At 37.9% G+C, this 17289-nt stretch overlaps 1 protein-coding gene across 1 annotated transcript in view; it reads right to left on the bottom strand.

Annotated features, from left to right (window-relative positions):
- The window catches only part of pde4ba (phosphodiesterase 4B, cAMP-specific a), a 343053-nt gene extending 340430 nt beyond the window's left edge, over positions 1-2623 (bottom strand). The window contains exon 1 of the mRNA XM_022675871.2: positions 2364-2623. The gene's annotated coding sequence lies outside the window, so the exon portion shown is untranslated. The remainder of the gene's footprint in view (positions 1-2363) is intronic.
- Positions 2624-17289: the final 14666 nt, after the last annotated feature.

The following is a 17289-nucleotide window of genomic DNA, read 5'->3' as shown; positions in this document are numbered from 1 at the left end:
GTCTTCCCACCTCACTAACCATCACTGTGTAGTCTTTCCTCCAGGCTATTTTCCCCTGGTAATTTACGTGTATTAAATTGTTTTTTCCATCCTTCAGTGTTGTAGGTGGTAAGAGTTCTATCTATCTTCTACAACTTCTGTTAGCTAAATGCTACACTGACCACTTGTGCACTTGAACACAGAATTATCCTAATATCCTTTGTAAAGATGTCATTTATCTAAGTTATGTAAAGTTTGCAAAACATTTGTTGTATTTTAATCACAAAATGGTTTTGTGTAAATCATAAAAGATGTTCATGTTAAGGAAAAAACAATTCAGTAGTGAATGTTTAATTAATTTTGTTTTTTGAGATTGTGATTTTCAGAGAGTACATCTACAGGCATTACACTACACTACACTACATTACACTTACAAAATCCAAGCAAGACACTCAAGTGCAGTCCCAAGCCTTTAATAACTGCAAGATTAGTGCCGAATTAAATGCTCCTGAAAAGTTGGTGTTCCACATGTCTTAAAGAATGATGTCTCAAGCTAAGCCATACTTGAAGCTTGAAGGGCTCTTGATGCAGAACAGCTTTGGGCCATTTCACTCGGGTAGGCTGGGGCTGGTCCACTTTTTTGGTTTTATAGGCCAGCGTTGGGTTTTAAATCTGATTGGGCAGCTACAGGAAGCCAGGAAAGAGAACACACTAACAGAGCAGCACATGACTGAACTCTGAAGACTGAAGAAGATTAAATGCTACTGTGTTCTGTACCAGCCAGTATGGCTTCATTTTTATGTGTTAAAAGAGACTTAAAAAAGACTAATGTGGATCTCTATCTATAGGCTCAGCTCATACCAAATCACCCATCTCAGATGGGTTTGGGTCAGGGAACTTTTTTTGTTTACTACATAATTCCATATGTGTTCCTTAATTGTTTTGATCTCTTTAATATTACTCTACAATGTAGTTGTCTGCTGAAAAAAATTAAAACCAAACAACGCTGGGTGGGCTACCACAATTGGTAGAATGGTAATTTAAGTATTTTTTTTACAATTATTTTTAAAGTTATAAAGTTTTACTGGGGTGTCTAATCGTTCCATAAGTTATATATGTGAATTGGATATCATCCATCCCTAAAATATATTATAATATTGTATGTATTATTCAGGGATAGAATAAGAGCAGCGAGGACTATAACCTGTGATTATTATTGTTGTTTTTGTAATTGTATTATGATTTTGTATACTAATAACATAACTGTATAGATGAATGAAATGAAAATTCAACAGTGTGGTGCTTCATTCAGACACCTTCATTCTTCATTCAGCAATTAATCTGAGTTTTCCTTCATAATTTCTTTCAGTATTTAATCTGCTCTTCTGCTCCAGCTTCCATGTGTTACTCCATCCTCAACTACACACCATGCAGTAACACTAACCCAGATAAAGATCACACTGCTGAACACACACACACACCCACACACCCACCAGCAGTTCAGCTAAAAGCAGATGGGCTGTAGGGCAGCCTGCAAACCAAAGACAGCACTGAACACACACTACACACACACACACACACATTATACATACACTATACAAACACTATACAATCTAAACACACACTATACACACATACACACACTACACACTGTACATGCACTTTACACCCTATACATACACACACAATACACACTACACACACACACACACACACACACACAATCAGCAACACACTATAGACACTATAAGCACGCTATACATACACACTATAGACACACACTATATATACACACTGTGCACACACAAACTATATATACTATATACACTACACTTATATACACATAATGCACAGTATAAACACTGTACAGCATGTACATACTGAAGAGTAACTGTTTATTTTACCTTGGGTGTATTGACAAATATCTTTCAGTTATGATTACTTATCTTAGTATCTATAATTACATAATCATTGTGTGAAACCTTGTATTCTATATGCATTAACCAATACTCACATTGTATTTGATCATTTTTATTACTCACAGTGTATTTTACACCCATTTATATAGAAGATTAACCAATAATCACAATATATTCTTTACATATATAGTAAAACATTGTTTGATCAGGCATGTGACTAACATGAAGCAGCGCGTGACCCAAAACCACGCTATTCCACACCACTCCACACCGCTCCACACTGCTCCACTACACAGAGTCCTCACGCGAACCCCCAGCAGCAGCAGAACCCTGAGGAACCCCCTCAGAACAGACCCCCAGACAGCAGAAGCAGCAGCGCGTCACCGCAGCCCGCACGCGCTTTAAACAATAGCAGCAGCGCGAGCGGCGAGTCCGCTGAGGGAGCGGGTCTGGAGAGGCTCTTACCTGGAATAAGGATCCACTTTTCTCTCGGTGTTTGGAGACAATAGAGCGCTGAAACACAGCGGCGGCGGCGGCGGCGGGAGGGCGCGAGCCTGTGAGCTGCTGAGAGTCCTCAAACCACGATGCGTTCTTGGTGATCCCGTCTCTCCCCACGAGCCCGAGACTCACCGCACTGAGCCAATCACAGAAAGCAGCAGCAGCAGCAGCAGCCAGTGGTGGAGGGCTTTCACCGCCTGTCAGCCGCTCTGTCCCGGAGTCGAGGGTTTCCTCACACTCCCCTCAGCCCTCCCTCTCCCTCTCCTCCTCCTCCTCCCGTCATCCCCTCCTCTCCTCACATCACTACAGGGCTCGGTTTTGGATAGAAAGAGTGAAAGGAGTGAGTGATGCTAGTAGAAGTGCTGAGTGAAAATGCTTGATGTTAGTTAAGAAGGACTTAGTTTAACCTTCCTATTATCCTTAACATTTTTAAATTCCATACACTTATAAAAAAAAAAGCATGCAAACCAATTGCCTTAACCCTCTTAGACCTGAATTATCTACAGCGATAGAAAAAAATAAGAATAATATTTTATGTCTGTAATGCACAGAAAAGAAGACTGTAATATTCTACTATAAAATCTATAGGGGTTGGGCAATGACATTGAAATACCTGGTTTTAGACCACAATAATTTATTGTCCCGACAGACAGTTCCGGTTGAAACAGGAGAGTTGAGGTGCACATTGAATTCTGGTGTGGTTTTATGTTTTTTTTATGTTAGCACCCGAACATCCCTTTCAGACAGCTTCCTCTTGCGTCCACAGTTAATCCTGTTGGATGTGGTTGGTCCTTCTTGTTGATATGCTGACATTACCCTGCATACCGTGGCTCTTGATACATCACAAAGACTTGCTGTCTTGATCACAGATGCGCCAGCAAGACGTGCACCAACAATTTGTCCTCTTTTGAACTCTGGTATGTCACCCATAATGTTGTGTGCATTGCAGTATTTTGATCAAAACTGTGCTCTTACCCTGCTTATTGAAACTTCACACTCTGCTTTTGTGCAATGTGCACAAAACCAATTAATGAAGATTGGCCACCAGTGTGGTCCAATTGAGCCATGAAACCTCCCACACTAAAGTGATAGGTGTTTCAGCTTCATTGTCCAACCCCTGTATATAGCAAATAAATCAAATGGGACCAAGTTAAGGTTTCATTGGTTTATAAACTCGTTCATTGGCTGGTTCATGGTCTATTCTGATAGTGTTCTGTGTAAGAAAACATTTAAAAATAAGGAGAATACATGATGTCCATTGTAATGGGTGCAGGGTCTGAAAGGGTTAAATATAACAATTGGAATAAGCATTGTCTGTTTGTTTACTTCTACTCCTTAAATAAAAAACTTAAATAAAAAAACGTATTACTTTCATTTTGGCTTGTTTTCATTGCGGCTTCTCATCATTCAAAAAAATACGTATCCAGATAAATCTTTTCATCCAGGCAGAGTGAGTTTGATTGTGGTTGGATAAACATAAATATATAAACATATACAATTCCAACACCCTATTGGTTTATTCATGATCCATCACATCTGCACACATCATGCCCACACTCCAGCAAGAACATAGCAGAAGTATGTAGTAAAAAGATGATCCGTGCAGAGACTCAAAAGAATAATAAAGGTTATGTATGATAATTTTGCTCCTTGTTACTTGTGTTCTGCTTGTTCTAGAAGGGAGATGTTGTGTCATGTGAAAACTCTGTATAGGGGTGCTGATGGCAATTAGACCAAGATTATTTACACCTCTTAATTTAGCTTTTTAATTTACACCCAAAGTATTCCAAAACAAGAAGGAAATCAGCTAACAAACTTCAGTTTATGTGGTAATAGATGCGGGATGTGGAGTTCTTCTATAGCTCTATAAGCCACTTTTGGCTTCTACTTGAGTCTTTATGTCAGTGAAGCAACAGCACTTTCATGTCAGTATTGTAGACCTTTCTTCTGCACCTAAAAAGGACAGTAGAGACCAAAGAATTAGCACCAGTCTTCAGAAAAGTTTAATATAGCATATATTTGCTAAACAGTGTTCTTTAAACCTGGTCCTGGTGCCCCCTGCCTAACACTTTTTTGAGGCGTGCTTGCTTTAACACACCCACTGCAATTCTAAAAGGGGTTGCTAATGAGCTGGTTAGTTAAGTACAGTAATTTAGGTAATTCAGGTAATTTAAACCAGGATTGTAGAACTGGTGTTTTATTCACCTCCTAGGCCAGAACACCTGTAAGTGGAGGTCTAGAGCATGACTCCAGCATGAAAAAGACATTAATGCAATGTAGTTTTGATATATTTTCTAACCTGAATCTCCAAAAAGCAGAACACAATTTAAAAAAAAAAACTTTTTATATTGTGGTAGAAATTTCTATACTATTTTAATAATAAAAAAATACAGCTTAAAAAAACAAGCTGCACAATAGCACGTAGCACACACTCAAACTGTAACTGTATACATTTTATTGCTGATTAAATGTACAGTATGTAGGTTATAGAAGAGACTTTCTGTGTTTCTTCCAAAATATCACTTTGAGAAGCTTGCAGTACAGAGTTAGAAAAGAACCGAGGCTCAAGGGGTGCTGCAGGCTGTGATCACTGATTACAGCCCTCTCGCGGGTGCTGGTGGTAGTAGGGGGCTGGACCCCCGCTGATTGAGTATGACACTCTGCTGGATCCTGATTGAAAACCTGGTTTATCTTGTGATAAGGTCAGTGCACAGCAGACGGCCTGTTATCGTGCGATGGTTTCTAATAAAGGAGGCTAGTTTAACATTTGACGATTTCTTTCATGAATATTAAACTTTAATATCTACAGCGCTCCCTTACCAATAAGATGTGTAGAGATCCACCAGGCTGCTGATTTTCTTATCTTTACCCTGTTGTGTATGTGAAGGAGAAAGCAAAAAGAAACACATCTAACCTTATTATGAGATAGTATAATAAAATGAAAGCCATTTCCACATGGTGATACATGTATTACAAATACCTTGTGTGGTACTGCTTATTGTTTTTGACCTGGATAATAGATTTTCCTATGTTGTATCTGGCTGCCTGATTCCTGACCTTTGCTGGAGTTTGAAAAACCCCTAAATGGTCAGAATACTTATACATGAATGATCATGAATCATTGTACATCCACATAGGCCTGATATATTTAGGTGACTAGACAGCAATGGGCACAATTTGAAAATTGCTAGAAAGACAGATCTCAAGAGAACAGCATGGAAGAGTGTGGCAGAACTGACTATAACAGCCAAACTAAAGAGAACCCGAAGGGAACATAGACATGGGGTTCCTCATTAAAAGGGAAAATATTAATGACCAAACACTAAACTAAACAGGTCTGCTTTTTTTAGACTTTTCAGACTTTCATTTGGAGGAAAGCAAAGAGATGAAATTGGACTGAATTCATGGAGAACAGCATGGAACAGTCAAACTTAAGGGAGAAAAAGAATGTCACACAGACTGGGAGGCACCCTAAAACACTGGCATCCACCCTTTCCATCGTCAACAATCCTGAGTGATTGTGTGCAGCCAGCGAGAGGGACAACAACACCAGTATTCTAGTTTACCACAATTTCCTAGGTTCATGAACCCCTGGATCTGCAGCATGCTTTTATCTAAGGAGAAATATTAATTACTAAAAACTAAACTAAACAGGTATGTTTTCAGACTTATAGATTGAGGTCCGAAGATTTTCTGAAAGGTTATTCCAGAGTTGGGCTTTCTTAGAGAAGCAGAGCAAAAATTGATAGCCAGAAACAAAAACAAGTCGGTATCAAAGGTAATAAACAAAGGAAACACGTTGTAGAAGAGCTGGATAACTAGATTCATTATTCCGCAGGGAACAGAACAGAGTGAGGAGTGTTTATATTAGACAGGCCAGGTGAAAACAATCAGTAACTGGGGAGCAGGAACGCTGTAGTGTCACGTGATCAGCAGAGTCAGGGAAGTCCGGTGTGAGTACATGCTGGGAAGTTCATTAGCAGTAGCAGAGTCCAGAGCAGGCAGACTGACAGCATCAGGACCGACACTAATCTAATATCATGTAATAAAGGTTATCTATCACATCTTCTAAATGGGCAAGTCGAAATGAAAAATAAGGTGATTTAAAAAGAGAAAATGTTTTTGTGTCAGTTCATTATTAAGTCTGGGAGTGTCTGGTCCTCCAAATGCTCATAGAGTGAGAGTATTTAAAACCGGTTTCATGAGTCTGTTGGATTTCTATGTTAATCTGTTGTTTACAGTACTTAAGCAAGAGTGAAATCATACTGAAGAGAAAGTTCTGCTCTGCACCTGTTCCCCTCCTCATCTCCACGCTTTCACAGCATAATAATGCCTGATGAGGATGAGGACTGAGAGCTGAGTGAAGTGGGACGGGGGGCAATTTGTGCAGTCTGAGGGGAGGCAGGCTAAAGCCCCTCCTTCACTGTATTGTTCCAGTCAGGATTTGGTGCTTAAGCATCATGGCGGTGATTAGGAACCAGGGCCATCTGTTAGTCTGTGGGAAGGGAGAATGGAGACGCCCCCTGCATTCATACACACAGATGCTTGTACACACAAACACACACACACACCCTGCCTGTCTCTCTTAAATATACTCCCTCTAGCTCTCTCACTGTACACTATATGAAAACATGGATTGGTTTTATTTAGTCGCATTGCTGCATTTGTTAAAGAATGGGTAGCTTTAAAAAGCTCATTGAATTCCAGAATGATATTGTGACAGGTTGCCACCCCTGCAAAAAGTCTATTCCACCATCAACAGCAACTCAGACTATGTACATTTGTATAGTGGGGTTGCCAAGTTCAAATCTAATTGTTACAGTTGCAAACAGGTGTAGAATGCAATGTCATAGCAGCAAATTGTAAAAGAAAATGAACTGAGAGAGCTGAATCTCAAATAAAAATGTGGGTCATGCAGCAGGACAATGACTATAAGCATACAAGTCATTATGCCAAAGAATGAGTAATGAAAAATAGAGGTACAGATTGAGGTCACCGAATTTTAACTCAAGAACTGTAAGTTTCAAACCAGCTGTTAAGAATTTCAAGGTGTGTGTGGGTGGTGGAGATGGTTAACTCCATATTAATGCCAGCAAGTTTAGAATGGGTTGTTATAACCAGCAAATTGCAAAAGACAATGAACTGAGAGAGCTGAATCTCAAATAAAAAATGTGGGTCACGCAGCAAGACAATGACCATAAGCACACAAGTCAATGAGTAAAAAAGAATAAAGGTACAGATTGGAGTTACTGAATTCTGGACTCAAGGGCTGCGAAACCAGCTGTTAGAGTTAAAGAACTTGGGTCATGCAGCAAGACAATGACCAATGAATGTTTTACAGAAGAATACTGTTAATGTTCTGGAATGCCCAAGTCAAACCCACCAACATAACAGAGCTAAAGCTGTTCTGTGTGGAGGAATGGGTTAAAATTTCTCCATCGAAAAAATGTTTCGCTGCAGTTAGAGCCATTTAAAGATATGCTTTTGAGATGGCAGCAGTCTCCACCAAGACAACAGCAAGATTTGTCACCTGCTGCCATCCATTATTCATTGCCAATAAATCCATGTGTGGTGGCGCTGGTTTGTTGTCACATGGCAGATGTCCAGAAGGCCTGTTTTCAGGATATGGGGTGCAATTTTGTGCAATTTGATCAGCATTCCAGGCACTTTTACTGCCTCACTTAATAAGAGCCTATACAACCAGTGGCCCTACTTTTTCTGAATGCACATTCTGGTGCACTATTTCAACAGGACAATGCTAGTCTGCATACTGCTGCTACGTATACACAGATAGACAGCTATTACATTATCAGTTCCCAACTGAAAATGTGGAATACTATTGCAAAATCTGCAGGATTACCACCAGGTTAAAGAACTCCTTCTTCCCCACTGCCATCAGACTCCTGAACCTACCTCAGAAATAACACTGCACTTTACTGTCTACAGGTTTACAATATAGACAACATGTTCACTTTACTGCAACATTGTTTACAATTGAACTGCTGAACCTTTGCACTTTTGTCACATCTCATTGCTGTAGATAATGATCATGTTCTTACTTGTAAATAATATCCATATCACATAGTACTGTTATCATGTAGATTTTGCAAACTCTCAATGTAAGTTAACATCAATTTAATGTTTATATTGTTAGTTTATTTGCTCTTGCTTTATTTTATTTTTCTAGTTTTCTCTTTTAATGTGGCATACTTGCCGAGCAATAAAGAAAGAATTTAATTGTACAAGGAAACTTGTTCTATTGCTGTGCAGATGAATTTTGAAGTTTGAATCTTGAATTTTGTATCTTAAATCTTTGAATCTTTAATGTTGAACCTTTGAATCTTGAATCTTTGAGTCTTGAATCTTTGAATTTTGAATCTTTGAATCTTTAATACTCAAGCAGCACGGGATAATTTATAGCAGGACTGTCAGGGTTGCATAGCAGGAAAATGGGGAGGAAGAAGCAAATGCAAGTAAATTTAATGAAAGAGAAAGGAAACCAAAATAAAACACAAAAACAAGATAAATATACACTACACTAGACAAAACAAACAGACAGGGTTACAAAGACTAAACACGGGAAGAAACTAGGACAGGGGAAAAACTGAGCCAACTCACAGATGTGTCATACGTACAAGAACTGACAAGGGACACTGAAACAAAGGGGCTATAAAAACATGTGGGAAACAGGAAACACCTGGGGATAGGTAACGAGGGGTCAGAGTTACCAGAACACAGGTGAAAACACACAGGGCCACGTGTAGGGAGCACATGGGGAAAGAACACACAGGAGAGATGAAAAAATACAGCGACAGATAGGAGGTAGCCAGAACTGGATGAGTACGTGACAAGGCCAACATTATGAGTCTCGAAACTCCCTGCCAAGACACATTGGAGTGTTGTATTACACACTACTTCTGCATGTGTAGCCCAACAAACTTTGTCTTCTGCTTTGAATAAAGGTCCAATGATTGGTTGTTAGAACCTTTCTCTGTAACATACACATGAGTTCTGGGTTTGAGTCTGGAAAATAACACAATAATAGCATTTGCACTGCTTTAACTCTGCTCTGCTACAGGCTGACATAGAGAGTCAATTAGAATGTGTACAGTTCATCTGCCTGATACAGCAAGACATCCTATTTGAAAGAACACAGACTCTCTTACAAGCAATACTCTCTCTCCTTTTTGTCACACACACACGACACATACACATACATAGAGGGTGTACAAACCAACACCACACAACACCCACAAAACAATCACTAGCCATTTTATCAGGTAAAGCTACCATATGGGTGCACTTAATAGGTTTACAGTCACAAGTAATGACTGTATTCCATCTTTTGACACACAATTAATCAACCCCCACCCTACCATGACTATATATAGGACAATCACTGACTGAATGGTGAACCATCATTGTTTTAGCACAGTAGTGATCTCTCTTTCGATACAATGTGTACAATAGGAGACTGTGGTTATAGTTACCACAAATTCTTGTGGCCTAATGGATTGTAACCACATACTCACTTATCCACACATTGATTTACTCCCTCACATTTAGCAGGCTGAAGATTTTCCACTAGAGGCCTTTATGTGTCATGGCTGAATATTTTTAAACAAAATTTGGGCACAGAGAGTTGGGGAAGGTCAATGAAGAAGGAAATGAGGAAGGTCAACACTCGTAAAAATATGAGAATTAGTCCAAGGGTCATACACAACAAGGCAATATCAAAGAGCAAGCAACAATCAAGATTAAATAAACACAAAACGAGGTCAAAAACAAGAGAGAGCTAACGCAGGTATTGGGAACAAATACAGTGTTAAACAAACCAGAACCAGAATGTTTTAGATTCTTCAAAGTAGGCGCCTCTTGCTTAGATGACAGCTTCACACATCTTTGCTGGATTTTCTTAGACAGCTTTATGATGTAGATTCACCTGGAATGATCATCTTTCAGCTAACAGCTGCGCTGAACTTGTCAAGAGTTCTTTCCCTCCTAATGTGTTTGAGACAATCAGTTGTAAAGTTGCAACAGACCATCAAATGATATGATGGAACTGGCTCTCACCTTGCTCCAGGAAAAAAAGACCAAGAGTTAACTCTGTTGCACAGGATAAGTTCATCAGAGTTACTAGAATCCGAAACCACAAGTTAGCAGCATGCCAGATAAGAGACAGCTAAATGTTTTATATACATCAGATTTTAGTTTGGTGTACACTTTTAAGTTTACTATATGATTTTTTATGTGATTTTCCTTCATAGTCTGGATGACTTCAGAATTTATTTACAATGTATGAAAAAATAAAAACAAATGAAATGTAGTTTGAGCAGATAAAACATGAAATATCTTAAGGTTCATCACAATGTTTTGTGGAAGAAAGTAGAAGGCAAGCTACGGGAATGTTCATGAAATTAGAATCACTGTCTCAGCCCTGTTTTTGCTGAACGTTTTACTCTGAACACACACACACACACACACATTCACACTCATACACACCACCAAACAGACTCTTATTTGTCGTCCAGCACAGAGCTGCTGCCAAACTGATTTCTATTCTATTGAGTCATGTTGCACTGAGCCATATCCTACCTCATACTCAGAATAGCAGGGAGAGAAATGCTTAAGTCACTGTAAGCCTACATGCTAGCATTAAACATCTTCACACACACACACACACACACACACACCAGCTATGCTCTCACAAACACACACACACACACACACACCAGCTATGCTCTCACAAACACACACACACACACACACACAAATAAGTCAACCACTGGGTTGTCATTTAGATGAAAAATAAAAAATAATAGACATACAAAGACAACAAGAGTTTAGGAGGTGTTGCCTAGCAACCGCCTCTACATTTAAATATGAACAGCATTAAAGCTTGATCATTTAGAGCTCATAAACATTAATGCAGTGTGTCTTCCAATATACAATGCTAATACACACACATACACACGCACACACACACACACACACACACATACACATAAATCCTCAGACATGAAAAGAATGACTCTGCTGTTTCTCTGCCAACTATCTTCCATCTTAGAGCAACCTGGTTTAAATACATATTTATCTATAGCTGATTACACAGTTTTTTCCCCCAAATTCCAAATAAAAATATCGTTATTTAGAGCATTTATTTGCAGAAAAAGGAGAAATGGCTGAAGTTTATATTCATAAAGTTTTAGGAGTTCAGAAATCAATTTGGTGAAATAAACCTGGTTTTTAATCACAGTTTTAATGCATCTCGGTATGTTCTCCTCCACCAGTCTTACACACTGCTTTTGGATAACTTTATGCCACTCATGGTGCAGAAATTTTTAATTTGATAAAATCTCATGTGGTCTCTTATTTTTTTCCAGAGCTGCATATCAGCTATGGAGATATGGAGATATTTCACACATTGTTGAAGGTCTTATATAACTTGTTTTCTGTGTACGCTGAATTGGCTATTATGTTTTACTTCTAAACATGAATGCAAAGTGCCTCTTAGACTCAAATAAATGAGCTTTTCTCAATACAGCCTCATTTGCATGCATTTAAACCTCTACAAACAAGGTATGATCTGGCATGGCCACGCCCACAACAATTGGTGCAGTGCTTTTTGTTTGCAATTGTTGCTAAAACTGGACCTGATCTTGTAATCATGCAAGACCATCACACCCAGCTAAAACTGCCTCACCGTGCAGATTAGATTGCACCGTGTCGGTACCGGACTGTCCTGTGGGTTAAAATGTTTTTTATCTGCTGTATGTATTGTGTTTTTTGTAGTGTCATAGTTCTATGTTGCAAACATCCGTACTTTTCTATATTGTTGTCTATACTGTTGTCTAAATTGTACTGTGTTTTCCATGTTGCACCATGGTTCCAGTGGAACGTAATTTCGTTGCATTGTGTACTTGTGATAATAAAAGAGCCTTTCCAATTTATTTTGCGTAACCTTAAGTTTGCTTCCTGAAATAACAAAAAATATGCAGAGCTTTCAGACCTCAAATAATGCAAAGAAAACAAGTTCATATTATTAAATTCAGACATCAATATTTGATGGAATAACCCTGGTTTTCATGCATCTTGGCATGTTCTCCTTCACCAGTCTTACACACTGCTTTTGGACAACTTTATGCCTCTCCTGGTACAAAAAATTCAAGCAGTTCAGCCATTTCTCACTATCTGCAAATAATTTGCTCTACAGTGCAAGCTCAACCTCATGTCTCGCTTACCATTGCTGTGTAGTCTTTCCCCTCAGGCCTCCTTTCTGCAATACTTGAAATGTATAATAAATTGTGTTTGCCTGGCCTTAGTGTTGAAGTCTGAAAAAGAAGGCTCTACCACTTTCTCTGCTGCTGAGGACTCAGGCCACTCATACACTAATACAGGATAGTGCCATCGTCATGATTTGTGAAGATGTTAAAATGTATGTTTTGTAAAGATTAGGATAATTAACTGAATACATCTATTTCTGTTGAGCTGGATAAAAAGTCTAAATAATTTGGCCTATTCAATATACTATTTGCAGTATGTCAACATTGACTTCTTTAGTCTAATAACTAAAAAAGCACTTTAAAAAAGAAGGCTAACTAAGAAAAAAGTCTTCCAGATGCTATATAACCCCAGGCTAACCAGTTAATTTTTGACAAGGCAAGATGATTTAATACACTACAGACATTGTGGGTCTTTTAAATAGTAACAATGACAGTGGAGCCCTTTTTGGTGCTATATACCTTCACTACTACCACCACCTTCACTAAAACCTTTAAAGAACCCTTTGCTTAGGGTCTATAAGGTGGTGTATCCGACCTGCCGAAGAGCGTATGGTCAGCAGCAGTGAGATTCACACTGAGCAGGAGCAAGTTACTCATCTAAATGTAAGAGGCTTGCATCCACCCACCTGATTCAGGGGTCATCATCACAACAACTGCTCACTCAACCCTCACACATGATTCACCAGTCTCACAGAGCAGCACCGCATGCAGTCACATTTAGTTGTATGCTCATTTACATATTTGTGCTGGATTGCATTTACCTGATTCAAATGTAAAAAATAAATAAATAAATGCGAAAAATATATATTCCATAAACATTGTTCACAAACAAGTGTATCTGGGCCATTTTATCTTTGCTTGTTGTAATGAAAATAAAACTTTTTTTTAATCTTTTTTTTCAACTCTGAATCAAATAGCACATGTATTTAATTATTCAAAACAAGTACTGGTCAAATTCAGGCAGTTACAAAACTCATGTGACATTTACAAAGCGTGTTTAAAAGCAGGTCCACTAATTCTTTTGATTTCCTCTCAAGAAAGTCTTTATTTTAAAGAAATGGTTGACTGTATGTTCAAATAATTGGTGTTTATGACAAAAAAAAAATTACTCCTATTAATCGCACTCATTCCTGTTACTGGAACTCACTCCTGTTACTTTTATATTTTGAGTAGCAGGAATAAAAATAACAAGAATTAGTTTTAAGCATAAAATCAGCAAAAACTTTGCTAAATGGTGGCTATGCTAATAGCATTAGGACACTGAGCACATTCTAGTGATTTTCCCCAAAAAAATATTTTTTTTAAATAAACAAATAAGATCTAAAAATTAATTTAGGTAACAGGAAAGAGTGTTGACATTGATCTCCTCAGTCGTAGTTACAATAAGATCAAATATACAGAAAAACAAATGAGGGAACTTAATTTTGTTTTTTCCATGATAGAATCTGGAGAGCCCTGACACCACTGTTTACATCCCATTACGCTAGCCTCAGCTCCATCCGCTGCCATCTTTGTACTGATAATGTCATGGACATATATAAACATGGACTCTGCATAGCGTAGCAGCCGGTGCCAGGAGACAGACTATGCGGAGTCTATGTATATATATATATACATGCGTTTTAAAATCGTCAGCGTCCTGTCATTACTTTCCCACCGCGCTCCGCAAATTTATTTGGGGCTTTGATTTGGTGCCCCCTCTAGCCCCCTCTACTGCATACCCCCTGTTTGCGCCACTGTATATATGTCTATGTCATTATCAGTACAAAGATGGTGGCGCACGGCGCTGAAGCTCGCTTTTTGAGATGAAAACAGAGGTTTTTAATAAACTTCCTGTGCAAGTTATTAATGCCTCATTTTAAATGTCAGTGCTCTTCAGATTCTAGCAAGGAGGCGTGGAGCTACTTTGAGACTGGATAACAGTGGAAAAAGTGATTTATCAGGGAAAATTATGCCCTGTGTCATCCAGTCTGAGGGGTGTTTGGGCAAACTATTACAATTTCTGGATCTCGGAACACTGTGGGAGAACGGAGCTGTGCTATTTTTGTCTATCTATCATGCTAGCTAGCAAGCTAGCTATCTGTCTAACAATGTAACAAGATTTTATTAACAACAGTATTAATAAGAAACTAATACAGTGATAATAATACAGTAAGGCACAATAATTATTAGGTAGAAGCACTGTTCACGAATGTCATTTTTTATGACATCACAAAAATTATGCAAGGAAAACAAACTGTTTTGTTGACACACAATCAAAAAGAATATATTATTAAGCCATTTAAACACAACAACTGTCAGCTTCACAGCAAGTAATAAATAACAATTTTTAGATTTTTGCTATTTTCACCCAACATCTATTTAAATGTATTTCTGTTTAAAAGATACAGAAGGCACACTAAACAGAGCCTTATTAATATTACCTAAACCACCTTCAGACTACAAACCATCTGTGAGCCTTCGTAAGCTACCAGCATGGCTAGATGATAAACATTCTGCATACAGCCATCGTACAGAACCGTACACCGTCTACACACACATTTCCATACACAAGCCCTGTCTCCATGCTGCTAAATATAAGAGCTGAATGCATACTATAATGCATGAAAACCTGCCAAAGATGCAAAGCAGCTCAGCGAATCGCCATCAGGCTTCAGCCACAGCTGCCAATGTGGGAGAATTCTGATCGGCGTCTGTGCCGAGAAGAAGCCTCTCACTTCTCCCGTGCATTGTTACTAATTTGAGTGTGAAAATGAGCTCATCTGATATGCTTATTGCTATAAAGCAGGGAGATGTGTGGAAATACTGTAGATTTGTTGTGTTTTTAAATGGAAGTAAAAAAATAATGTTTTTATATGCCAACTTTTGATTCTAAGGTTGTTTCTACACCAAATCAGTCATCATTTATTTTTATATCAATGGTTCCCAAATCTTTGCATGCCAGAACTGACATATAGAGATCATGTTCTTCCCAAAGCTCATCCATGAAAATAGATCCACATGCTTTAGAATTTTTTATGTGTATCCTATATTTTATCGTACTGTGCTAATATTCTATCTATCTATCTATCTATCTATCTATCTATCTATCTGTCTGTCTGTCTGTCTGTCTGTCTGTCTGTATAACACGGTACTAACACAGTCGTAATAACACAGTAATTATAGTAATGCACAGTAATTATAACATTGTGATAACACAGTAATAACAAAACAGTCATAGTACGGTAAAGACAGTGATGACAAACACCATCATGCTATTGTAATAGCCTAGTAATAACATAGTAATTACATAATAGTGATAAAATAGTATGAACACAGTAATTACATAATAGCTATGACATGGTAATAATACTGTAAAACCATCATTTTAATGAATGAATGAGAAAATAGAATGATAATGATAATAGAACAGTAATAACACAATACTGTCGATTCAAATCTAGTCTATACAATATTGTAGATGTAATCTATCTATCTATATATTATGTATATATGTATATATATATATATATATATATATATATATATATATATATATATATATATATATATATATATATATATATATAATTTTATATTTTTATGCTTTGCAGCACTGCTTCCTTTAGGAAATACATATTTAAAAGTATTAAATTCAAATAAATCAGACTGTTTAACCCCTTCAGACCTGAATTATGTTACACTGATGAACAATTCCAAAATTGTTTTCTGTCTGTAATGCACAAAAAGGTAGACTCTTTTTTTGTGCAATAAGCGGGGCTAAGCTACTGTTATTCATTTGTTTACTGGCTGGCTGATTTATTCTGATGGACAACATGGTCTCAATTACTGTTATGTGCAAAAAAAGAAAATACATGATGTGCATTGTAATGGATGCAGGGTCTTAAAGGGTTCAAATTACTATTTGTAGTCATTGTGGAAAGTTATTTTTGATCATTTCTATACATGTATCAATGTAAAATCAATTAGTCTTTACAAATCAAACAATATTTACAACTTTCTTATCATCTAGCCTGTATTGTCACACTAGGCTAAAATATTTCAAATATCTTTAATATTTAAAGGCAGGACTGTATGCTGAATGTACAAATGCACTTCTCATGAATGTGCTGTTTTTTTAAATCACAAAATAATAGCACTAGGTCAAAAATTGGGCCTGCCACGACATGAGCCCTCTACAAAGCTACACAGCTGTGGTGATTATAGGCAGGCATTTGTTCAAAAACTCTTGAAAAAAAAAACAATTATGCAATACACATTTAGATACTGCTCCACTGGATGATCTGGAAGCTCGTTTAGAGACCGCAGCAACATTGTGCATCTTGTTTTCTCTGTGTTGACGCTGGAGGTGCTGGGTCTCAGCTCAGTGCTTCATTTAATTAATGGCAAAAAAAACAGCAGACCTCATGTAAAGACAAATGTAATTAACACTGTTTGGTAAACAGAATTTTCTATTAACGCGGGTTGCACCTCAGTAACAGTGCTCCCCAGGCCTCAGGCCATAATCACTTACCAGTGTGCAAGTGTGTGTGCGTGTGTGTGTGTGTGCGTGTGTGTGTGTGTGTGTGTGTGTGTGTGTGTGTGTGAAACCACAGTCAGTTCTCTATAAC

The sequence above is a fragment of the Astyanax mexicanus genome, chromosome 5 (assembly GCF_023375975.1).
Source record: "Astyanax mexicanus isolate ESR-SI-001 chromosome 5, AstMex3_surface, whole genome shotgun sequence".
In the NCBI taxonomy this organism is placed as follows: domain Eukaryota; kingdom Metazoa; phylum Chordata; class Actinopteri; order Characiformes; family Acestrorhamphidae; genus Astyanax; species Astyanax mexicanus.
The sequence above is the reverse complement of the archived record's forward strand: the minus strand, read 5'-3'. Positions and strand labels throughout refer to the sequence as shown.